General features: G+C 33.5%; 1 long non-coding RNA gene and 1 pseudogene across 1 annotated transcript; one reads left to right on the forward strand and one right to left on the reverse strand.

Moving 5' to 3' along the window:
• The first annotated feature begins 5,280 nt into the window (after nt 1–5,280).
• On the forward strand, nt 5,281–27,268 carry LOC103839256 (annotated as a pseudogene).
• On the reverse strand, nt 9,011–12,158 carry LOC117128008. The gene is made up of 2 exons (XR_004451085.1): nt 11,473–12,158; nt 9,011–11,440 (listed from the first exon to the last, which is right to left on the reverse strand). It is a non-coding gene; the product is annotated as an uncharacterized LOC117128008 (long non-coding RNA).
• Nucleotides 27,269–27,358: the final 90 nt, after the last annotated feature.

A 27,358-nucleotide genomic window follows, 5' to 3' on the forward strand; every position in this document is an offset into this window, starting at 1 on the left:
AACAAAAGTTATTTTAAACTCTGCAATTCATTAAAATCATCTAAAACCTCATTAAACTCAAATTATTTCAAATTTTAGATTGAACATGCCCCTAAAGTTAAATTCATATATATTATAGAAGTTTCTGTTTTAGTTTTGGTTTATTCGAATTATTAAATTATGTGAAAAACAGAAAACCTTTTGCATCTATAACACTTTCAGGTAGTTTTAAATCGGGTTTTGGTAAAACCTGATACATTCATTTATATTGAAAATATACTCAGAACGTAAAATGTGGGATTTGTAATTGTCAGTGACTGAGATCATTGACCTAGAACAAAGATTTGGTTATAAAAGCCTTTTACAAACCAATCACAACTCTTAACGATAACTCATATATACAAAAAAAAAAAAATTATGCTAATACCAAAGAAGAACAAAACTAATAATAACTCAAACATGAAAATATATAGGGAAATTGCCACAAATACCACATTCATAGTACCACTTTTCATGTTTACACTAACCACTTTTACTCTCACTTTTAATGAAGGGTAAAATACAATTATACCCTTAGGGTTAACTAATCTAGACTTAGGGTTTAGAGTTGAGGGGTGGGGTAGGGTTTTTGGAATGTTAAATTTATGATTCTAATAAATTTAAATACTTAAAAAATATATAAAATTTTTTTAAAAATAGTTTCAAACATAATTTCCGTTTTTCAAAAAGAAATTTGAAATTTTTTTTTTTAAAAATAATTCGAAAAAATTTAAAAAAAAATCGAATTTGAAAAAGTATGTTTCAAAAAAAAAAATTTACTTTTTATTTTTTATTTTTTTATTTTTTTATTTATTTTTTTATTTATTTTTTTATTTATTTTTTTTATTTATTTTTTTTTATTGTTATTTTTATTTTTTATTTAAATAATAATTTATTATATATATAAATAACAAGGTTATAAAAGTCTTTTGTCACTTAATGAAGAATGTATTTTTGAAAATGTCTCATTAGTAGTGGTAAAAATGAAAAGTGGTACCATGAAAGTGGTAAACATGTAATTTCCCCAAATATATACACACAGTAGAACCTCTATAAATTAATACTCGATAAATTAATAATCTTTATAAGTTAATAAATTTTGTTGGTCCCAACTTTGACCGGTGTAAAATATGACACAAATCGATAAAATAATAAGATAATAATATTTTTAAGACTCCCATGTAAATATATAGTCCTATTAAAATTATAAATTAATAATCTATCTATATATGTATTTTATATAATTACAAATATTTTTGGTTTTATATTCACAACGAAAATACTTCTTTATTCTAAATATTTTAATTTATTTTGATAATATTTAGTAAAATTATATCGAAAACCACATAACTTATATGCGGTAAAATCTATGAAACATAAAAATATACACCAAATAAAATAATATGAAAGTCAAATTTCTAAAATTTAAATAATTTATATACAGTAAAATCAAATATTTTCTTATTCTTTTAATAAAAATAGAAAAAAATTTAAAAAATGAAAATTTGTAAATTAATATCTCTATAAATTATTAAAATTTTAATGTTTCAACATTACTAATTTATAGAGGTTTTACTATATTCATAACACTTATTGGTAAGTCATATATAAAAACACTATGGATCTAACTGGTGACCATTATAGGAACATTAGGAATGAGTAGGGAAAAAACACAGAGGAATAAAATTATAAGAATGAAAAGGAAGATTATTCCTTATCAATTTTAATTGAGGAACAAATTTGTTCTATATTCCTATAGAATGAAAGGACCGAGAATGAATGAAAAGAAAAAAAAATATTTCTTATAAATGGTAAAAACAAATTACGAATAGTAAGAAATGTATTATTCTCTTTCATTTCTTGGTTACCCGTGAAATCCAAAAAAAAAAAAAAACTTGAGTACAAAGAATAAGGAAGTAACAAAAATCATATATTAACATGAACACGAACCCGAATAATGAGACTAATAAGAACACAAATCATATATAAATCTCAAAGTAAACTCGCAAACCTTATGCTAACAACAAAGAATATACATAAAACAAATAATCTATGGGACAAGAAAGTTCAAAATTATTGTATACAAAATCGAACCGATAAACCCAAAATGAAAAATGATTGATCTCTTCTTGATACTGGGTACATAGGAGCATTACGAGTACCTGATAATCTATACTATTAAAGCAGAATCTCTCCTTGGATTCTTCCATTTAGGGATTCTTCCATTAGCTTTCAAATTATTTACAAGAGACTGCCATTGGTATTTATTTTTTATTTAAAATAAACAACTGAATATTTCCTATATTTATGGTAACTAATCTTTCCATATCTTTGTGAATCATAATAACTCTAAGTCTATGCAATCTATACTTTCTATTTAATTATACTAGAATAAGTTTTAGGGCAAATCTCCAAAATAGCACTTTTCTAAATTTATATCACAAAAATAGCACTCAAAAACTAAAATGACCAAAATAGCATTTTATCTTTTGAAAAATTTAAATTTTTTTATTTTTAAAAATTTGAAATCTTATCCCCAAAACCTCACTTTTCAACTCTAAACCCTAAAACCTAAACTCTAAACCCTAAACCCTAAATTCTAAACCCTAAACCCCACCCCTTGAGTGCTATTTTTGTGACTTTTGGCCTTGAGTGCTAGTTTGGGAACAAAAACTTGATTTAGTGCTATTTTGGTCTTTTTCTCTAAGTTTTATAAGATATATTTTAAAATTAAATGTAATACTTTTCTAAATTGATATTACATAAATTTCCTAAATATATATAGCTTACAAAACTATAATTATACATAAATATTAATTAAATAATTTCTAGTTATTTTTAAATTAATATTTAAAATTTTAAAATAAAGTTGATTTTTCTAAACCAACCTATGATTAATGAGTATAATTTTCTCAACTTATGTTTTCCCGGTTATTTCGTCGAATATACAAAATATTTATCGAGTAGAAACGGGTTGAACAAATAGATATTTCTAATATGAACAAACAGACATGTTACTAATTTATGAACAAAAATCCCGCGCTTTGAAAACGCGGATCAAAATCTATTGATCATTAAAGGGAAGCTGTAGAGGATAAGTATAGAAGACTATGTAAAAGATAAGTATAAAAGACATTTATATACTTATCCTCTACAGAAGCTAGAGTAAATATTTGAGTATAAGGTTTAGGAAATGATCTGTTAAGAAAATAATGGGATTTGTGGAAATTTGATGCTTGAATCAAGTTATGAAAAGGTAAATATAAGATAACTCGAGTTATGCATATACTCCATCGGTTTCAAATATATATGATACCGACTTGAACACCCATAATACCAAATCTAAGGATCTATCGGTTTGACGGTTTCTTATCAAAAGCTAACCCGACCCATATTACTTTATCAATCAAGGTTTGGTTTGGGTTATCGGATTCTTCGGTCATAAGCACATCATGCAACACATACATACATTTTAATCTTGATTTTTTTTTCATTATTACTTTAACTTGAAAAAAAAGAATTAACATATTCAAACTATATATCACACTAACCAATTAATGATGTAGCAAAAATTGACGATGTGAATATATGACAATATAATTTGTGATGACGTATATTTATTTATAATAAAATTGATTATATTACTTTACAATTTAAAAATATTTAGGAATACAAATTTAAAAAGTTAGTAAAATTCTATTTATATAAATTCTATTTTTAAAAAAGTTTAAAATTCCAAAATTATAAATAAAGAAAATTATAAAAGTAATAATTTACACAAACATAAGATTTCATATTTAATAAATACAATGGCTCGTTATCATCACCTTTGTCCCTTGCTCATTACATCTACAAAGAGATCAGCAGTCGACTACTAGCGTTTAAGATTGGAGAGGAGAGATTGTTGGACTTGTGAGATGGAATGAAGTCACCTAGTTATAACTGCGTCTTTTCTGTTTTAAGTGAATAAAAGAGAGGAGAACGATATTTTCTTTCAGTTTGATTAAAGAGAGATTAAACCTGTGTAAACCGACAAAGACTATAAAATGTAGTATTCAGATTTTGTGGTTGCCCAGAAAAAAAAAGATTTTGTTTTTATCAAGCTGTGACTACTTTTTTGTTTGAATTATCTTAGCTTTTTTTTCAACAATGTAACAAAGATGATTTATTTTACCTATAATTTTTGATAGCCAAAAATCATACCCTTGAAATAATAAAAAATTGGTGGCTTACAATAAAATTAGGAGTGGGCACGGATAAAATACTACCATAATTTTTAATATTTTTTATTTTTTAATATTTTACAGATATCTAATTTTGTGATTGTTTTATTTAGAAAAATACAGATATCCGGTCTTTTAGATATCCAAAAATTTTACAAATTATTTACAAATATTTACGGATATTTCGTTCACTTTGTTCAATACAAGTAGATTTAGAAAAAAAACTATAAAAATTTATTTAAAAATATTTTTAACATAATATAAAATAAAAAGTAAAGATTAGTGAAACTATATGTTCTATAAATTTTAAAATTAGTTATAAAAATTTTGTTTTAGAAAAAATGTAGTTTTATAAAGATTTTCTATTCCTTTCTTAGTTTAATACTTTTAAAATAATTTTATAAATAAAAATGATAGAATTATATGTAAAAATAATTATAAGATAAAATTATACATTGAAAATTGTATATTTAATTGTAAATATACATCTATTTGTATAAAAGTCAGAGCGGAGCGGATTTTTGATTCCAAAAAGTTTTGTGTTTATGATTTGCTTCATTTTCAACGATACTGATTTTTAATATTTGTCTTGTTCTGAATATTTACGAATATCCTAATTTTTTGGATTGAATAACAATCAAATAAAAATTAATGGATAGAATGCCCAACCCTAGATAAAATAAGGTTGGGAAAATTACTTGTTTTCCACTTTCATGGTACCACTTTTCATTTTTACCACCACTAAGGAGATATTTTCAAAAATATCTTCTTTATTCAAAAGACTCTTATACCCTTGTTATTTATATATATACAATAAATCATTATTTAAATAAAAAAAATAAAAAAAAATAAAAAAAAATAAAAAATAAAGTAATTTTTTTTTTATGTTTTCGAATTATAGTTTTTCAAATTCGAACTTTTTTATAAATTTTTTTTTGAAATTTGTTTCGAATTTTTTTTTATTTTTTTTTCAAATTTCTTTTTGAAAAACGAAAATTATGTTTGAAACTATTTTTTAAAAATTTTATATATATTTTTAAGTATTTATTTATATATTTATTATAATCCTAAATTTCACATTCCAAAAACTCTACCATCCCTCAACTCTAAACCCTAAGTCTAGATTAGTTAATCCTAAGGATATAATTGTTTTTTATCCTTCATTAAAAACAAAGATAAAATTAGTTAGTGTAAACATGAAAAGTGGTATTATGAATGTGATATTCGTGGCAATTTTCCAATAAGGTTTTGGGTCCACTTATCATGTTTTGGTTGGCACATATATGATATATATAAGTCAATGGATCTAAGTCAAGAAAGATATTTGTAAAGACAATTAGAAAAACAATAACGTATGAAAACAGTTAAGGAGACGATAAATTGAAAGCTTAAGTTCTTAGCTTAGTAAGGTAGACGATAGCTGTTTTGAACCAAACAGAAAAAAAAGAGAGTAAAACCTCGGTAGGCGACGATGCCCACGTGTCTGCTCCTCACCGTCTGGTTCCTTTTGTGTATCCCCGGTTCACTTCACATGGTTGGAGCTCAAAATCAAATCGGAGCCACTACTCATCCCGGCGACGGTCTTTCCTCTGTAGTTGAACACATTTAAATAATTAATAACAAGTTATTTGGTTTGAATAAACTGATAGTTGTTAACAACAGAGAAAGCTTTGAACTCCATCTTCGCGGCTTGGAAGATCCGGGCGTCAAGGGCATGGAACACGAGCGGTGAATTGTGCTCCGGGGCAGCCATCGATGACAATATCTTCATCGACGACAAAGCCTACAACCCTTTTATTAAATGCGACTGCACATTCAACAGCTCCACAATCTGCCGCATCACGGCCCTGTACAGTACAATCTCTCTTTCTCTTTCTTTTTTTAATCTCTGTGATTTAACCCACTGAATCTTTACCATGCTGTTGTTCTTACTTCCACAGCAAGGTTTATGCATTAGATGTTGTAGGACCTATACCTCCACAGCTCTGGACTTTGATATACCTCAGCAATCTGTATAGACTATACCTTTTTGTTTTTATTTTCTTATCATCATCAAAAAGAGTCTGTAAATGCATTCACTGTACCTCAAAATCATACGCCTCTTTCTTTCAGGAACCTAGCTCAAAATTATCTTACGGGCTCCATTTCTCCTGCAATTGGAAATTTGACTCGAATGGAATGGCTGTAAGGCTGTTGACTGAATGAAACGTTCCTCTTCTTTTTCCAAATCTGTCTTTCTTGTATCTCACGCTCCAACTGTTTCTCAACTACCGTAGGACTTTTGGTGTCAATGCCTTATCTGGCCCATTTCCCAAGGAAATTGGTTTGCTTACAAACTTGAAATCGCTGTAAGCTGCTTCTCCCTCATTTTTCTTATAAAATGTCATAAATAATGTCAGATTTTGATGTTTCCTTATTATTAAACATGTCTTGTATATTTTTTCTGCATGCAGCGGTATTGGTCTAAATAATTTGTCCGGTCCTATACCAGCTGAGATTGGGACTTGTACAAAACTACTGAAAATGTGAGAATGTAAAAGTAGTTTATGTGTTCAGTTATGCTGTCTTTTTTTAGTTCAGATATGAAAACTTGATTACTTACCTTTCAAAATCATTTAGTGTTGTACTCATTTCTTACATTTTATTGCAGATACTTATCCAATTCAGGACTTAGAGGGGAAGTACCTTCATCATTTGCTAATCTTGTAGAACTGGAAGACGTGTAAGAATTTGATTTCATCGAATTCACATATAAAAAATGTTTTTAAACCCGACTCAGATTTTGAACCGAACAACTTCATGGATCACCAGTTTATTGGGTCTACGGCCAAACCATAGGTTAAAATAAATTATTTTATCATATAATAATATATTAGCTATTGAAATATATAATATATATTTTATGATTTTTTTTTAAAATGTAGAAAATACTTCACTATTGTTTCTTTCTAATTTGTTACAAAATTATTAAATATTCTTTTTTTTGATACTTTGTATGTCAAATGAAAATGAAATATTATGACATCTAATAAAAAAATGTCAAGATTTTTTACATGTCTAGTGTATATAATAAAATTAAACTTTAAATCCAAACTAAACCAAAAGTAAAACATTAAATGGTAATAGATTATGGATAACAAAATTAAACTGATTCCAAATAACATCAATTAATTTTGATTCTCTTTATCATCGTTCACTTCATTTTCTTCAGGTGGCATAGTGATATCTAACAATAATAAAAGAGGAATATGGTGCAAGGAGAAGCATGCCACGTCACTTTAAAAAATCAACCAATATGGATTCTTTATTTTGCCATGTCAAATCGTTTTTCGTTTTAAATAGTTTTAACCGGGCCATTCATGTGGGCTGCCCAATATTTTGATTTGGCCCATTTTAGATCCACCTCTCACATACCTATTTATTGTTAAACGGTGTTGATCTCCGACTCTTCAAATACGTCTTGGTCGTTCCATTTATTTGCAATTCACCGTTATCCAAACCCAATCTTTTTCATTCAATTTTGTTTTTAATCTGGAACCACGATTTTGTTCCACCTCCTTTTGTTCCTCCTCTTCCTCCTTTATAAATTCCTTCATCCAATGGTTCTTCTAATCAAAAATTTCCACTGAAAAATATAAAGCGATAGCTATGAACTCTGTTAAGTCTACCGGAATGGCTCCCGCCACCACCAGAAAGGCTTCCCGCTCCCGTCGCCATGTACTTTTATTTATTTGTTTGATATGGAATCTCTTATCTCTTACGTCTCCAGTCGATTTTATGATTTGCTTATGTGAAACTGGGACTACAAATAGTTTGATCTCATGTGTTTTTTTTGGTTGTAGAAGATAGTTTATGATCTCGACAAACTTCACTTCCGACGCTCTGAGTCTAATACTGACTAAGAATGTGTTTTCTACTCTTTTTTGTACACTGGTATACAACCTCAAAAGTAATTACGCAGAGACCTTGAGTCGGAACGATGTTAAAAATATTGTTAATACAGGTTTTTATACTCTTGGTGATAGCTTTGTGTGTTTCTTACTGCAGGTGCGAAGGGGAAGTTCTTTGGTGGATTTGATATCTTTGGTTTCTGTGAAACACAGAAAGGGGCATGTATGTTTTAGTGTCGTGCTATCTATGTTGATTGTATTGGCGTTATGTATTGATGTTTGTACTGATATATATTAATTTGGTCAGGAAAAAAACCGAAGGTTAGATACATATCAATTGACATCATAACCGATTTGTTTGAAGGTTAGCTTCCTAACGTACCGGTTTAATTGGTTGCCTTGATGTGTTTCTGAGGGGTTGATCAAAAAAAAAATTATTGGATTTCAGCTATAAGGGAACCTTCTATTGCTGCCAACAAATATAGTAAGCAAAAAGTTTACAGTGACCTATTATGTCTATATATTTGAAGCAAACAACTACCATTAGTCGTGCATCTGTCTTATGTAACTTTGTCTGCAAAGAAAACCAGTGGTCTAAGCATTAATCCTCTTTTTTCATCTCTTTTTCCCATGGTGCAGTACTGTTACATTCTATTTACTTTATTATTTGTTTTATATTCTCATGACTACACTATCCCAATTACCAGAGCGTACGTCTAATGGGTATTTGCTGATTGCAGCCAGTGGAGGTCTCAACCAGCAAAGAACAGGAGTAAGTGACGTTATATCTTAAAGATTAAATGTGTTAGGATATGCCCAATAGAAGAGTATACATGTTTGTATTGCTCATTGTCTTTTTGAAACTGAATGCTTTCTTTATGATCAGATAACAGATGCAGTGGTTGTTGCACGGATTCTTAATGCTACTTTAGTTGTACCTGAGTTGGATCACCACTCTTATTGGAAAGATGATAGGTAAAACTCTAAACAAGTTTTGCCAAATAGAGATGTTCAGTTGCCTTATCCCAATTACCGGGGGCATTGGCTAATTATCTTTTCTTTTTGCAAGCGTAGCGCTCAGTAGCTTGGTCGATGTATTGGACAATTACACAGAAGAAACTTTTTTTTTTGCTTCTGTAAGCTACTCTTTTTTCTGCATAACAGTGCATTTTATTATATTGGCACTGTTATAGTCTACAATGGCTCAACTCGGTGTGAGTACCCTTTTAAGACTAATATACTTTTTTGCGTTTCCCCTTTTCTATATGTTTGGAAACTATTAGAGTTTTGTCGATGAAGAACACTCTGTAGCCATAAATCCGAGAAACATCTTTCTTGATTTTCCATATCTTCCATATTTTGATATTGAGCCATCGTAGACAATGCCAGCTTCGATTTTGCGATTGTGGCTGCAGGTAAAGCTTATAACCTTATAGTGACTATGCCAGCTTTGATAAACTTCCAAATTACATGCACTTGGAGTTTTGATTATGCTAACGAATCCAGAGAAAAGTCTCGGACGTGCAGTGGATTAAGGTAAAGAGATTGGTCTGAAGACAAAGAACGTATATAAGTTCAAAAAGTTTTATATTAAGATAGTAATATAATGTAACTATAATGTAAACGGGGTGGCAAATTGAGCGGAGAGACCATAGAAGTTGCCATTTTTGATTTAGCAACCAATGAAGAAGAACGGCTCCTCCAGGTTTGCACTTTTTCAGTCTGATGATTTCCTGATTTATGTGTGTTTCCAAGTGCTACTTTGTGAAAAGTCCCCGTATATCTTGAGATGTAGTCAATATAGTTAGTTTGGTTGCATAAATCCTTGAAATGTTTTCCTTGCATTAAATTTGTGCTTAATCTGTTTAAGTTGGTTCAAACAAATTAAATCTTCTACGTCACATTCTCTTTTGTGTAGTTTGTTATTGACATTTATATTCTCCATGTTTTAGATCATACGACTTTCAGCTTGATGTCAGCAGATAAAGAGGAAATCAGTAAAATGCATACAAAAACAAAAGAAACTGCATAGTCATCCATGAGCTAAAAGATTAATTTCGTAGGAGGAAATCTTTACAAGGTTTACAAGATGTGAAATCCAGTGGAATTGTGATCTAACTGAATAAGGATGGTCAGTCTTGATAAAGAGGATATTGGGCTTGCTCCGGGATATGCCGGCTGGGAGAAACTACCTCTGATCCTTAAAATTTTATAGGATGATGTTGTAACTTTCTGACTGATATAGTCTTGTGCTTTGTTACTAGCAGGAATTTTTTTTCCTTTATTTTTTTCTAACACAATAGCAGAACAGTTACATGTCCTTTTTTCATCATAATTTTTCTCCTCCCAGTGAACTTTCTCTAGCTGAGCGACTAAAATTTTTATGAGTTAGAATATAATATGATTCATGTCATTTATATCATATATAGTATAGAACAATTTGGAGTTTGAAAGCTATGAAAACTAAGGAACAAAATATAAGTTGAATAGATATGAATGATATTTTAGAAAAATTAAATTATATGACAAAAATGAGAACAATTAAATAATAAAGTCAAATCCAAAATGCTGTAATATATATATATATATATATATATGTTAGGAATATAATGTAATATTATATCTATATTTAACAAAGGCTGCATAACCGTAAAGTTAACTACATCAATTAATCTATTTAGTCAATTAAAATATACAAAATACGGAGTTGGTACTTTCTTCTTTAGATAAAAGAAAAAAATGTGAATTTTTTTTAAAAAAAATTAAGTTGTAAGTTTAATAATGGTTAATTATTTTTTCATCTTACTCACAATTCTGTATATAATTTTGATTATAAAATATGATAATATCTTTTCTAATGATTTTAAATTTGCTTTACAATATAACCAGTTTCAATATATGTATGCGTATATATATTAAAATAAAAACTCACAAATTTTAGAATAGCAGCCCTTACTAACACTTAACTCATTAATTATTTTATTCTTACAAATTCAGAAGAACCGATCATGTCAAGAAAAAAGTCGTGTAAGAGAAAAATATTTGAGAAGATGGATATTTGGGGTTTTAAAAGTATTTGTGATCTGATATATATCGTCGAGATTATAATAATTATATCCAATCCACGATGTATCTATTTGGATATTAGGTATTCGAATATCCAATTTTTTATTCTAATTTTGATTCGAATAAATTAAATTAAACTAAAAATAAGTACAAAATCCAAAATTATTATAAAATAATAATATTTATTATAAAATATTACTTTTAGCATATTGATGACGAAATGGTCGATTTAAAGCAGAATACCTTAGAGAGAGAAAAAAAAAAAAGCAGAATACCTTTAACTTATTTGTTTTAAAGGTGATTTCTTATATTCATGTATATGCTAAATATTTATGTTTGTCTCATTTCCTTATCATTTGGTAAAAGTTAATTTGTTAATTTTTAAATTTTTAAATTTTTGTTTTTAAGTAAGATCTGCTAAATTTTTTTCCCAAAAAGTAGAATCCTGATGTATGTTTTTTCCAGAAGAAGTATTGAGTTGATAGACTTTTTTACTCTAAAAGAAAATATTTTATAGTATATACAAAGAGTAATACAATAAACTCTGGTCCAACAATGCCCGACATATCAACCAAGTGATGATACAATCCAATAAAGAAAGGACTTACACATAGGTTTTTTCCCAGCTAAGCCAGGTACAAACCTTTTTATATAAATAACAATACTATTGTATTTACCTAAATTTATACTAACTAACTTATTCTTATCCAATTTCAGGTCATTTCTTTTTTATGAACCTCAACACAACTTCTGATCTGCGAAAGACTTAATCTGTTTCTTACATTATTTATTTTACTTTGCTACTCTGTTAGCTTTTAAACAATTGCGTAAACTCAATATTCACTAATTTTTTGGACATTTTGGAACATACGATGCTTCCATTTCAAACAAAAATATTGAAACTTATAATCAAAATTCGACTATCAACACATTTTTCCGCGCATCGCGCGGAGAGAGAACGTAGTCTTCATAAAAATCTAAAAATCACAAATGAAATAGTTTAGCAGGTATTATATATGACAAAAAATCAGAAAGTTCAATTAGAACTTTAAGAATTACCATCAAGATTTTATGGGTTTGTCACTTCATCATCTTTGAGATATTTTTCAGCAAGAGCATTCCTAATTATTCATTATAATCAAGCTCGCCAGGTTACAAAACAAAACATATTCTAATAACATAACTAAAAGTATTTAAAAAAATAAGTAAAAGTTATATATGGTTTAACCCGTGATTCAACTGGTAGTCGGGTTCTGGGTTTTAATGGTGTCTTACGGATATTATTGGGTTTTTAAATAATGATCTTTTCATAAATCCAAATCGAATTATACATCGGATCACTGGATTTACCGGTCAAGTTTGGATCGGAGTTCAAAACACTGCATATAATTAAGTTTAACGCTATTTTTACATTTTTGTAATATATTATTTTACATTATTTGTTTCGTTTTACCGTGGCTTGGTTTTCCCTTAATGTTTGTACCAGATCAATGAATGATCTGGACGTTACTGGTCAGATACCGGAATTTATAGGAAATTGGACCAAGCTAACTATCTTGTAAGAGTGAATTTCTACAGAGAATATCTTATATATGTATTTGTTACGTTGCTCTTGTTTTTATATCTTTAATCTTCGTGGAAAATTATTCATGGCAATTTTGGGCTACCATGTTTGCTGCAGGAAAATCCAAGGAACTGCTTGGAGGGGTCCGATACCGTCGTCATTTTCCAACTTAACTTCTTTAACAGAACTGTATGTGTTGCCTTTGTGTCAGAAATCATTCTTGTTTACTATATCTTTTTCGTTCCCTATCTCCACATAATCTTACTCTAAATGTAGATTGCTTGGCGATATATCCAATGGAGGCTCTTCTCTAGAATTCATCAAAGACATGAAATCTCTAAGTACATTGTAAGGCAGCAATTCTACTCCAATTCATGAACTGTTTCATTCTCGTTACGTGTATTTAACATTGATGATATGTTTCCTAGAGTATTGAGGAACAACAATCTCACTGGGACAATACCCTCTAATTTCGGGGAATACTCAAATCTGCAAGAACTGTAAGTAGAACATACGCCCCCCGTGTGTCGGAGTCTCTCTTGCTAAACGAGTTAGATGATTTGTGAAAGTCACCTTGAGAATACTAAAATGATCTTTTTTGGTAAAAAATGTTAATTACCAAATTGATCTTAACATTTCTATGATATTATTTCTTAGTTTTCACCATTCATTGAACTTAATATGTCGCCGTGCAATTCTTTTGCCAGTGATTTAAGCTTCAACAAACTACATGGGCCAATTCCAGCTTCACTTTTCAGCCTATATCTACTTAGTTACTTGTAATTGTTCTACTTCTTTTGAATCTTTGTTGTCTACATGGACCAATTCGTTACTACCAGTGATAACTGCGGAAATCTTTGTTGTCTTCATATTAGGTTTTTGGGAAACAACACGTTGAATGGTTCTTTGCCCACTCAAAAGAGCCATAATTTGAGAAATATGTGGGTAACAAAGTCCTTTACAGTCGATCATCTTTAAAATCAATAAAGTCATGATTAATGAACTGTTTCCCTCTTAGAAAAGCTTCCACAGGGTAGTCTCAAGTTTTGTAGATAATCAAGAAACTGTTTTGGAATATATATAAATATAACTTATCCTGTAATCATTCTCCTTTTATTTTTTCAGAGATGTTTCCTACAATGATTTATCTGGTAGTCTTCCTTCATGGGTCAGCTTACCAAACTTAGACCTGTAAGTAATCAAAATACACTATATCTCTATTTTTATTCACGTGTTTTTCAATCTTAAAAAGATTTCATGTTCCTTTTCTTTTTGACTTAATTAAAAGAAACCAAACTTTACAATTGAAAAAATATATCTGAAAAATATAGCAACTGTTTTATTAAAAATAAAATATTTTTTAAATTGTAATCCCGCATAATTATGATTAGAACCTAAGATGCTTTTGAATAAATCTTTGGAGTTTATATTGAGAATTGCTATCACATATCCAAGCAATGAATATATTTGATATCCCAAAATGAAACCTAAGTTCTTATTCACAAATTTAAGTTCCAAAATTAGATCTTAACGAATATAATAAAACTCAAATTAAAATAACACTTTAACACACTATTTTTCATCTAAATTTAAAGTATTTGAACTAAAATTAAAAATCATTCGGGTACCGTGAGTGAGAGTCTAATATAATTATTTTTATAATTAACTAGAACTTAAATTTCTAAATTGACCGACAATAAATCTCAGAAATTTAAAAAAGAAACTTGTTGAACTCTCCAATTGGTGTCAGTTCGATGAATCAAAGGAATGAAAAAATAAATGACCAAATTTTCATTTAAGGAAATAAATAAATAAAAAAACGGCCATGAATAACTTTTCAGAAAGAATTCAATTTGTTCCTCATCAAAATTTAAAAGGAATAAATTTCTTGATTAATTCATTTAAACATGATGGAAATGAAGAGGAAAAGAGATGAATTCAGTGGGACCTACATGTAAGAAAATTGACAAAAAAATTTAACATGATTGGTATAAAATTAGATGAACAAAGAATTCATCAATTGGAGCCTTTGTTCCAACTCTGTGTCTATAACTCTCTTATGTTTGTTCCTCCTCTGGTTCTCTCTCTTTTATTGAACACAATTTTCTCTCTCACTTTGTTTAGTTCATTTGTCCAGAGAGAAAACAAAGAACACATTTTGACTTTAATTGTCTAATTAAATCGATAAGTTAGACCACTCGGATAGTTTACACAACACTACATACATGAACTTATAGTAAATTTCTCTACTAACTCCACTCACACATTCAAACTTATAGATTTAGCTACTCATTAGACCTTACTCCTAGATAGATGACTTACAAGCCAGGGTAAAAATCGAGCTTCAACCACTAACAACTCTTTGTAAGAAATATGAAGAAAACAGAGGATGAAGAAGAGTTGAAGAGTGTGGGCCACGACAAAGATACTCAGATGTGCATGAAGAGAAACAGAATAATCCCACAGCTTAAGGCGGTAAAGGAAATTTTGACTGAAGAAGGTATGCAGTGTAGACAAACGAGTACGGCAAGGAAGAAGATGGAGCTAGCTGGTGCTGTGGTCCTGCACAACCAATACGCTCCACTTGTGTCATGTATCTAAGGGTTTAAAATGTCCCACGTGTAACTAGATTAAGGCATGACACTAGGGTTTTAGAGTTTCACTGAGACTATATAAGTGACTCTATTGTAATCTTCTTCTTTGTCTAATGAGAAAATGTAGATCCAATTTATACAAAGTCTAACGTTTTCACACTCTTAACTACTCAAACACTCTCGCTCCACTTAGTTGGCTTTTTACCAAGCTAACACCAACTATTTTTCGGGGGTAAAATCGGTCATATCGCTATCAACCGCTAAAGCTACTTAAACAGAGAAAAACGTTTGTTCACATGTAAACTATAAAATAAAAGTGCAAGGTGTTAAGAAATTCACATGCAACCAGATCATTAATGCATGTATTTTTCAGATCTATCTATAATAATAAAGTTGCTCAGAAAGGCTCCTCGTACGTCCACGTCATCCCTCCATGCTCCAAAACTCGCCACGTGTCGCTGTTCCATCGCTCTTTCTTTATGTTTGAATTTTGTGTCCTCTTTTTTCGTTTGATTACACAAAAATCTCGGCCCGAAATGTCTTTTAGAATTATCTCATGCTCAAGCTACTGTTCGGCTCCGTAAACATTTATATTTCCATGGTTCCCATTAAAAAGAATTGTAATGTTTTCCCTTCTCTGTAACTCCACCATTAATCAAATCATTAAACTACACTCCACCTCCCCTCACACTCCATCTCATTTATTCAGTCTCATCATCGGCGCAGGTACCGGCTTGACGCTCCACCTATAAATGAGTCTGTTTGATGCGATGAACAACCCCACCGGCCAGATTTCTTAAATATTAAACTCTGTAATGCAACAGCTCCAACCTCATCCTTGACAAGAAGGTAACTCCCACGACCTCATCCGTTTCTTATTAATACAAACATTTATCACAAAACCGATTGTGTAAAGTTATTGTTTATTCTTGTCAAGCAGTCTCCGCTTATCCAAAGGACCATCAATGCCAACCAAAACTCAGCGATCATTAACGTGTAATAGTCGTAACTTTCCTTCGCTTCCTCTAATTCTGATTACTGTTACAGTCGAATATCCTTTTTACCAGCTGTTGTGGAAAAGGATTTGATGGTTACGTATCTGTTTATCTTCTTAATTCACTGACTCCGGTGATTTTATTTTTTGACTCCGCTGATTTTTAAATGTCCCTCTTTCGTTTATCTATTTGTCTAATCTTTCATTTGTTTGGTTATTGCAAAAAGTGTTATTGGCTAAATATGTTATGGTGTTCTTCCTGATTAGTCTTTAAGATTTTTATATCACTTTTGACCTAAAATATTTTTAAAAATAGGATCAGTTTATTAGTAAACAAATTATGTAATCAACAAAAAAAAATTTAAAAGATCGTTTAAGAGCCAAATATATTAATTCGATCAATAATACAACTTTTTTTTCCATAAAATATTTTTTAAATAATTTTTATATAAATTTACTCTGCGAAGGTTTATCTTAGTAATAATATAAATGCAAACAAAATCTGGTGCGTACTAGTAATTATATAAAAGAAAAGCAAATGAGTTTAAATAATAAACTATCGATCCCCACAACTCTAAAACCTAAAATCCGGTGCAAAATAAAATTTTGTCTTTTGACCAAAAATAAATAAATAAATAAAATTATGTCTCTAATTTTCGTTTTAAAGGATATCTATAGACAAATAGACACTTTCGAGAAAATGGCAAACCAAACAGGAAAAAAGGAAACATCAGCATTTGTCGTGTTCATCGAATCGATCGATCGATCGATCCATTCTTGTCCGACAGATTTCTTTTTCTTCAGCTCTCAGGATTGATCGATCGATCAGACGATCACAATGTTCTTATGGACCTGATCGATTGTTCTGTTTATGTGTTTGATAGGTCCCACAGACTTGAGAGAACAAGAACACAAAATTACTGTAATTTTCTTTTCATATCATCCAAATAAAATTACATCAATATATAATTACTCAGGTTATGAATGGGAGGGGCAGTACAAGGACAGATCATATGTGTTGCAGGAGAATTGCTTTTAAACTCCCATTCACTGTTTTTCTGTTTCTAAAAGTAAAAGGCAGGACATCTGTATATTTGGATATTTTTTTTGTCCTTTTGTGCAAAAGGCAGTTCTCCTGCCTCATTTTCTAAACACCTACTTTTTAAAGAAGTTCACCCATTATCTCTCTCTTCTAACCAATAAAAGATTTTTCTACAAATTAAATTTTAAAAAACTATTATACTCTTCTCTCTTATTTTTCATTATTAGGTAACTTCACTTATCAAATACAAATATAGTAGATTTAATTCTTTTTTTTTCTTGTCAACATATAGTAGATTTTTCTACAAATTAATGTTTTTATTGTTTTATCTATAATATATGAATGTAAGAAATGACTAATATTTATGAGGCTTCAAATTTAGAACCACAGAGTTTAATAACAACGAAGTTTTCGTAGAAACCACATACATTACATGGAATATATGTATTAGATATTTTTAAATATATAATCATCAACCTGGTTTTTTATTTTTTAAATTAAATATATATATATATATATATATATATATATATATATATATATATATATCTATATATATATCTGTATACAATAAGTATAAATCTAGCTATATAATAAACAAGAAAATATTATGTAAATTGAAATTGATAAAAACCAAATAATTAACGGTTCAAATTACCACATTATGTATTCTTACAATTGAAGTCTTAAGTTTTATGAATATAACAAAATAAGAATAGTATATGAGAACCAAAAAGGAATTTTTTACATTCTTTCTTAAGAAAATAAAATTAAAAAGAAAATTAGTTAAATAGTGATAGTTAAACATTAACTATTAAATATTAAATTTAATAATAATTGAAATCACACTAATTCTATGTTGATTTTTTGAAACCGGGTTTTGAAATTGAACATGTTCACTGGTTTTATCGGTTTTTAGCCAGTTTTACTTGTTTTTCTGAAATCCACGTTTTAAACCGAACCAGACTCGATTTTTTCACTAAGTCACGGTTGGACCGGTATGATCATCCGGTCCGGTTTTTAAAACACTAGTTTAATATTGCAGATATGTTATGGGAAAATCTAAATATTTTTTAATAAATTCATTTATCTTTGTTATGTATTATTTATATTATATGTTGATATTTTGGTGTAATTTTTATTGTTTAAATATGATGATCTGCATTTTTCACAAGTAACTTGTCCTGCTTGATCTGCATCTCTCCTGCATGATCCGCTTGATCTGCACTTGTCCTGCTTGATCTGCATGATCCGCTTGACATGTCCTGTTTGAACTGCTTTTACCATTCAGAACCTCAATCTCCCAAATATCACACGTTAGACAATTCCACTAATACACGTGTATTCTTAAACCAAATTATTGGTTTACTTTGGTTAAGTTCTTATTATGGATTGTAAACTGAATGATTTATTAGAAAGGTATAATACAAGATTTATACTAAGTACAAGACTAATCTAGGGATTACATAAAGACTAATCTACCCTTATATACTTATCATCTACACACCCCCTCAAGATGGAGGGAGTTTTGTCACTCCAATCTTGTTAACAAGCTCTATCAATCGAGATCGTGAGAGTGGTTTGGTGAGAGCATCTGCAAGCTGATCTTTTGTAGACACATGTGTGACTCGCAAAGCCCCCGACTGAACATTATTCCGAACGAAGTGAAAATCCAATGCCAAGTGTTTCATTTTAGAGTGAAAAACCGGATTTGCACTGAGGTAAGTGGCACCCACATTGTCACAGTAGACAACCGGGGTGGTGCTAAGTGTGACGCCAAGTTCTGTCAACAGAGAACAGACCCAACTTAACTCGGCTGCTGTGTTAGCGACAGACCTATACTCCGCCTCTGTAGAGGACCGCGCGACTCCGGTTTGTTTTCGAGAAGACCAAGCGATAGGTGTGGAACCCATGTATACGATATACACATTTGTAGAGACGTAATCGTCAGTGTCGCCAGCCCAATCTGCGTCGGAGTAAGCGTGAAGTGTGAGGGGCGAGGACTTACTGATGTAGATGCCGTGTGAGAGTGTACCAGCCAGGTAGCGAAGGATTCGTTTTGCAGCCTTCCAGTGCTCATCTGTCGGCTTATGCATAAATTGAGACAGTTTGTTGACACTGTAGGCAATATCAGGTCTTGTGAAGGCCAAATACTGAAGACTTCCGATCACCTGACGGTATTCATGAGGATTGTCCAGGGCGTAGCCAAAATTCAGCGTCAGTTTTGGTGTGGTAGGAAGTGGAGTGGAGACAGGGTTAGCGTCCAGAATGTTCATCTTTGTGAGAAGATCCACAATATACTTACGCTGCATCAAGTGGAGTCCACGGCTGGTGCGAGTTACTTCAATCCCCAAAAAGTAATCGAGGTCAGTCGGATCCTTCAGTGAGAATCTGGAGGCCAGGACGTTGATACAAGCAGAGACAAGTGTGGAGCTGCTACCAGTGATAATGATGCCGTCCACGTACACGAGAATGTAGAGAAGGTTGGTGTTGTCAGTGTAAATTAAGACGGAAGTATCAGCAGCGGAGTTGTGACACCCCATTTGGCACAAGAATGTTTTCAGTTCTTGGTACCAAGCACGTGGAGCTTGCTTGAGACCATAGAGAGCCTTCCGGAGACGACAAACATGGTGAGGACGATCATGGTCTTCAAAGCCTGGTGGTTGTGTAACATAAACCTCATCGGTAAGAGTGCCCTGCAAGAAAGCGTTGTTAACATCAAGCTGCTTGATCTCCCAAGAGTTTGTAACTGCCAAATGCAACACCAAACGAATGGTTAATGATTTGACCACGGGACTGAACGTCTCCCCATAATCAATACCATACTCTTGGTTGAATCCTCGCGCAACCCACCGTGATTTGTACCTGCGAATATCACCATTAGGCCAATACTTGATTGTATGAATCCACCGTGTATCAATAATACGATGATTAGCAGGCGGTGGTACAAGCTCAAACGTGTGATTATCAAGTTGAGCATTGTATTCACTACTCATGGATGCGCGCCACTTCTCATCTCGCATGGCCTGAGCCACGGTTTTGGGAATAGTGTGGTTAGGGGCAGAGGTTACAGCTGTAAGGGTAAGCTTTTTAACTGGTTTGGTTATCTGGTTTTTGCTTCGGGTTCTCATAGGATGGGCATTTTGGGGAACAGGTTGAGGTTGAGGTTCAAGTTCAGGTTCAGGTGGAGGTTCAGGTGAGGAAGAGCTTTGTGGTGATGTCGGGTTCGGTAATGACGAGGGTATGGTTTGAGAGGGTTGAGGGTCCGGTTGGGTTGGGTTAGATTCTGTGTTTGTCGGTGTAGAACTATTTGATGTCGAACCTGTTGAATTATTACCTGAACTCATTTCGAAGTTACCTTGCGGCAATGGAGCAGTGCTCGGCGCAGGCGACTGCGGCAGGTGAGGATCCTGGCCCGGGGAGGCAGACGACGGAGTGTGTACGAGTGGCGCTGATGGTAGGGGAATGATGGTCGGAGGAGCATAAGCGGGTGATGAATGATCAAAATCTGGTGGAGCAGAGGACGAAGGTGGTTTGTAGAGAAACTGCGTTTCATCAAATTTCACATGGCGAGATGTATATATTCTCCCGGTTGGTTGATGAAGGCAGAGATATGCGCTTTGTGTAAGCGAGTATCCAAGAAAGATGCATTGGCAATGATCGTAGATCAAGCTTGTGCTTCGCATAAGGACGCAGCCAAGGGTAACAAGCACAGCCGAAGACACGGAGCTTCAAGTAGTTGGGTTCTTTTTGAAAAAGCTTGGCGTAGGGAGACAGCTGCTGTAGTACTGGTGTTGGTAACCGGTTAATTAGATAAACCGCAGTAGCAAAGGCATAGGTCCAGTACGTCGTGGGCATAGATGATTCATGAAGTAGTGTGAGACCCATCTCAACGATATGACGGTGTTTCCGTTCCGCAACGCCATTGTGCTCCGGTGTGTGTGGTGGTGAAGTTAAATGGGATATGCCATGGCTTGCAAGGAATGATCGCAGCGCAATGAACTCGCCTCCATTGTCAGAGTAGAGATTTTCAATCCGACTTCCAAAATGGGTCTCGACAACAGCTTTGAATTGAATGAACACATCTCGAACTTGGGACTTTTTGGTTAAGGGATAAAACCAGGTATAGCGAGTGAAGTGGTCGACAAAAATAAGATAATATTTGTAGTTGTCAAGAGAGTGAATGGGAGATGTCCAGACATCTGTGTAGATGTATTGGAGAGGTTTTGTAGTGGTAATAGTGTTTGTGTGAAAAGGGAGCTTATGGCTTTTATTAATAAGGCAATGTGAACAAGGAGGTTCTTTTGAAGATAAAGAAAAAACTGGTAATGAAAACTTTGAAGCAACAGTTTGAAAAACAGAAAAAGATGGATGTCCCAAGCGAGAGTGCCATGTTGACTGGTTCGTCTTTGATGTTGAGGCAGCGAAGAGAGAGATGGTGTTCTGGGAAGTCAATGGCCACTCGTACAACTCATCGTTAGTTTTGCCTTGGAGCAATCGGACCCCCGTGCTGAGATCCTTCACCTGGAAATGAGCAGGGAAGAATTCAAAAGAGACATTATTAGTATTACACAAACGATACACATAAATAAGGTTCTTGTGAAGGTTAGGAACATAAAGGACATCATTTAAACGAAAGGAATGAGTAGAGGAGTTAAGGGATGTGGAACCAGTATGCGAGATGGGAAGATTGGAGCCATCGGCGATTGTCACTTCTTCTCCACCGGTGTACGGCTGGTGAAGAGAGAGGTTGGAGAGATCAGTAGTCAAATGATGTGTGGCACCACTGTCAAGAATCCAATTGTTGGGATTGTATGACTGGGCGATCGCGACATTAGCTCTAGGATTCCAAGAGCTGACGTTAGGAGTGAACGGCCGGGATGACTGACTGACAGCAGGGACGTTCTGAAGCTGAGGACAGCGCTTTACGCTGTGTCCTTGGACGTTGCAAAACTGACAGCGACATTGGTAGCCACGAGGAGCTTGACCACCAGGAGCAGAGAACTGCTGTTGCTGCCAGGTTTGTTGCTGAGGACGATTGTTGTTGGAGCGATTCTGCCCTTGGTAGCTGCTGTTGCGGGTGGTGTTGCTGTGGTTTGAGCCACGATAGTTTGCGACGTTCGCCGTGATTGGTGTTGTAGCAGGAGTGGTTGTCTTACTCTGAAGTTTAACTTCAAAATTGAGAAGTTTCTCATGAACTTCAGCAATGGAAGGGGCTGTGTCGCGACCTTCAATTTGATCAACGATCTGCTTGTACTCGTCCGGTAAACCGTCCAAGACATACTCGAGCTGGTCCTCAATTTCAATCGGTTTCCCGAGGAGAGCCAATTGATCAAAACGGGTGACAAAACCTTGAACGTACGTAAGCGTCTATGGTCATGGTGCCTTTCGTCCAGGTCTTGAGTTGCTGGCGTATCTGCTTCACATGTGCTCTGCTCGGTTTAGCATAGGTCGTGGAGAGAGTTTCCCAGATCTGATAGGACGTTGTGGTAGTGGAGAGAATTGGCTGGATCGTCACGGTGATAGCTCCTAGTAGGGAGCTATAGATCAGCCTGTCTTGCCTCTTCCAAATCGCGTATGCCGGATTCGGTGTGGTGACACCATCGACAGTGTTCGTTGGGGATGGTATAATACCGGAGCCGTCGATGTAGCTGCTGAGATCGTATCCGTCAAGTAAAGCAAGGACTTGACGACTCCACATCAAGAAGTTGGATGCCGTAAGTTTAGTCACATTGGTCATATTGAGATTGAGAATACTCTGTGTTTCAGAGATATTGATGGTCTCGCTGTTTGATGCAGGAGAAGCCATTAGAGCCGTGAAAGAGATGTTTTTGTATTTGACGGCGGAAAAAAAATTTTTAGATCACTAAGTATTGCTGCTCTGATACCATATGGATTGTAAACTGAATGATTTATTAGAAAGGTATAATAGAGTATTTATACTAAGTACAAGACTAATCTAGGGATTACATAAAGACTAATCTACCCTTATATACTTATCATCTACACTTATCAGTGTTGGTTTCAGATTGATCGATCCATGCTTCATGGTTGACCACTCACTTCTTTGTACCAGATCGATCGATCCGTTTTTGCTCTTGAAACAGGATCGATCAATCTCCTCATGTTCCGCACTTCTTCTCCTTCTTCAAATCATTACTAAAATCTCTTGAAATCCCTGTAAAACTTCACCAAAGTCTTCCAAATCGTCCAAACACCTAAAAACCTTTTAAGACTAGTAACAACCAAGATATATCAGTAGACATCAAATGCATTTTTTTCTCTCTCTTAGATCGAACGGTCCCTACCGAATAAAAAGGGACAAAGAAAGTGAAGAGAGACAGCAATGCTTGTGTTAACAACTTAACATGAAACACTAGAGAAAGAAGAAAACAGAGAGTGAAAAATAAAGAGAGAGACAAAGAAGAGCTTGGACGTGAGAGAGTCCAAAGCAAGATGTTTAACAAAACTTTTTATAACTTATTCCATTTAGTTCTAATTTTGACATAGTATTTGTGCAGCAATCTTGTTGCTAACAACTTCACCTTGAATGGTCTTGACAAGAGGTGACTTTATTAAATATGTTCATGTTGATCTGAAATTCAAATTTCAGTTTTACATTTTAGATCTGTTTTCAATTTGTTAAAAGGGTTTTAGCAAGACTGAAGTGTCTGCAGAAGAACTTTCCCTGCAACCGAGGCAAAGGAATCTGTAAGTGTGACAAAGAGATATCATTGTTTTGGACTATGCTTGTATTTACTGTTGGAAAACAAAATATTTGCTTAAGGGCTTCTCTATTGTCTGGTGACTAGATTCTGAGTTTTTGATCAACTGCGGAGGACCACAAATACGGTCCTTAAGCGGAGCAGTATTTGAGAGGGACGACGTGGATCATGGATCAACTTCATTTTACGTGAGTGATGTTGAAAGATGGGCAGTCAGTAGCGTAGGAATTTATTACGGGAGTAGCAATATTGTACGGATTAACAACACTTTGGATTCAGAGCTTTTTCAGTCAGCAAGACATTCTTCATCTTCCCTTAGGTATTATGGGTTGGGGCTCGAAAATGGAGGCTACACCGTAACACTTCAGTTTGCTGAAATAGTCAACATTTGGGCTTTACTCTTGGAAAGGTTCAGGAACAAGACGTTTTGACATTTATGTCCAGGTCTGCTCTACAGCTCTAGAAATTAACTTGTTGGTGTAATAATCCTCTTCCTGAATTCTGAGACGTAGCTCCGTTTTTATAGGGAAGACTTGTTGAAAAGGATTTTGATATACGCAGAACATCTGGTGACACTACTCTCCGAGCAGTTTACAGGGAATATAAAACAAATGTATCAGAAAATTATCTTGAAATTCATCTTTTCTGGGCTGGCAAAGGATCACGTTATGTTCCTATTATGGGTAATTATGGACCACTTATATCGGCTGTCAGTGCAAAACCAGGTATCACAACAACTGACATGTTCTTTTTTCTATCTCCTCCCTGGTGCAGTGGCGCCTAAGTGTTACATGTTGTCATTGTTCAGATTTTACACCAACTGTGGACAACAAGCCACCGTCGACAAAGCAAAACACTAGAACTGGTACTGTTTCGGGTGTTATTGTTGGCCTAGGATACTGGCAAACTCTTTTTTTTTCTATCTCCTTCCTGGTGCCTAAGTGTTACATGTTGTCTATGTTCAGACTTTACACCAACTGTGGACAGCAGGCCACCATCAAAGCAAAATAATAGGACTGGTACTGTTGCGGGTGTTATAGTTGGCCTCGGACTTTTAGGCCTCTTCGCTGGTGCGGTTATCTTTATCATCCGAAAAAGCAGTAAGGCTTACACAGATGATGAAGGTAGTGATAACAGCACAAGAAAGGCTTTGAGCTTTAATATCATCTTTCAAATGGGTTCATACTTTTATTGTTGCAGAGCTTCTAAATATGGACGTAAAGCCTTACACTTTTACTTACTCTGAGCTTAAAAGCGCCACTCAAGATTTTGATCCTGCAAACAAGCTTGGAGAGGGAGGCTTTGGGTCTGTTTATAAGGTAATGCTAAAACCAACAAAATGGATAACATATACATGCAGGGGCGATCCTACATTATGGGGTCCATAAACAATTTAGTAATGCTTTTTGTAAAAAAATTTTTACAAATACGAAGACTTTTTCTATGTAATTTTTTTTTAAAAAATTTGGGGTCATATGTCAATGCTTCATTTGGCTATACCCAGAACCACCTAGGTGTTTTGGTGATGATTTTAACACATGCAACAGGGAACCCTGAATGATGGAAGAGAAATCGCGGTGAAAGTGTTGTCTGTTGGATCCCGACAAGGGAAGGGACAATTTGTTGCAGAAATCATAGCAATTTCTGCCGTTATGCACCGCAACCTAGTAAAACTTTACGGGTGCTGCTTTGAAAGACATCATCGTTTGCTGGTATATGAGTATCTACCAAATGGAAGCCTCGATTACGCACTATTTGGTAATGAACATAATTACATAAACATAAATATGAATTATTTTAATCTTTGTTTCTACAAGGCTCAGTTATTCATTATTTGGATGCTGCAGGAGGTGATAAGACTTTACATCTTGATTGGTCAACACGTTTTGAGATATGCATGGGAGTAGCCAGAGGTTTAGCTTACCTCCACGAGGAGGCGAGTGTTCGCATAGTACACAGAGATGTGAAGGCCGGCAACATTTTGCTTGACTCTAATCTTCTCCCAAAAGTTTCTGATTTTGGGCTTGCAAGGCTATACGATGACAAGAAAACCCACATAAGTACCCGAGTGGCAGGGACCATGTAAGCAGCATTCCAGACCCTCAACTTTTTCTTCCTTGCAGCATTATTATATACATTATGGTATTATTTATAACACACGTGTTGTTTTGTACGAAATGCAAGTGGATATCTTGCGCCAGAGTATGCCATGCGTGGGCATTTAACGGAGAAAACAGATGTGTATGCCTTTGGTATTGTGGCTCTTGAGCTGGTGAGTGGAAGGAAAAACTCTGATGTGAACCTAGGGAATGAAAAAAAATATCTTCTTGAATGGGTACGTCCTTGCTTGTTTCTCAAAAATTGATTGTAAATGTTATCATCCAAAAGATTATATAATCTATCAATGAACCAACAACGTGAATCAACTTTAAAAGAAAACTCAAGAGCAAAAAACGAATTGAGACAACTATTATTTTAGGGTTTGCATATTGATTATGTAAACTAATGAATTTACAATACCTAAACACTTAAGACACTTTTAAAATTAACACTATCAATTATGGGTGTATACAGGCATGGAATCTACACGAGAATAGCCGTGAAGTTGAACTAGTTGATCATAAGCTGACTGAATTCAATATGGAAGAAGTGAAACGCATGATAGGCATTGCTCTGCTGTGCACATATTCTTCTCATTCCTTGAGACCATCGATGTCAAGAGTGGTGGCTATGCTTACAGGAGATGTTGAGGTCAGTGATGTAACCTCCAAGCTAGGTTACCTAACCGACATGAGATTTGATGAGACCTCAAACTCCTCTTTCAGCGCCTTTCAAACTATAGACACGGGCGCTTCTACGTCCTACTCCACAGGCTTTGTGGCACCCAAAGACAGCGACCATAAACCAATGCTTGGAGTCAAGATCAATGCGGGAAGATGACACTATATCCTAATCTATCATAGCTATATATATACCTGTGTATGTGACTACATAAGGATCACTGTTTCTGCTATGGTTGGAGAAACATACTTCAGTTTGATTCATTAACGTTTAAAGCACTTTATGATGACTTTGTCCACTACCACTGGTGAAACTGAATAATGTAAGTTTATATCTATAGATCAAATAACTGAGTCTTTCCACTGGTGAAACTTAATAATGTAAGTTTATATCTATAGATCGAATAACTGATCTCTTTTACGTTACTTCCAATTTCCAAAGATCATATACATCATCATGCG

Source organism: Brassica rapa, chromosome A09 (assembly GCF_000309985.2).
Source record: "Brassica rapa cultivar Chiifu-401-42 chromosome A09, CAAS_Brap_v3.01, whole genome shotgun sequence".
Taxonomy (NCBI): domain Eukaryota; kingdom Viridiplantae; phylum Streptophyta; class Magnoliopsida; order Brassicales; family Brassicaceae; genus Brassica; species Brassica rapa.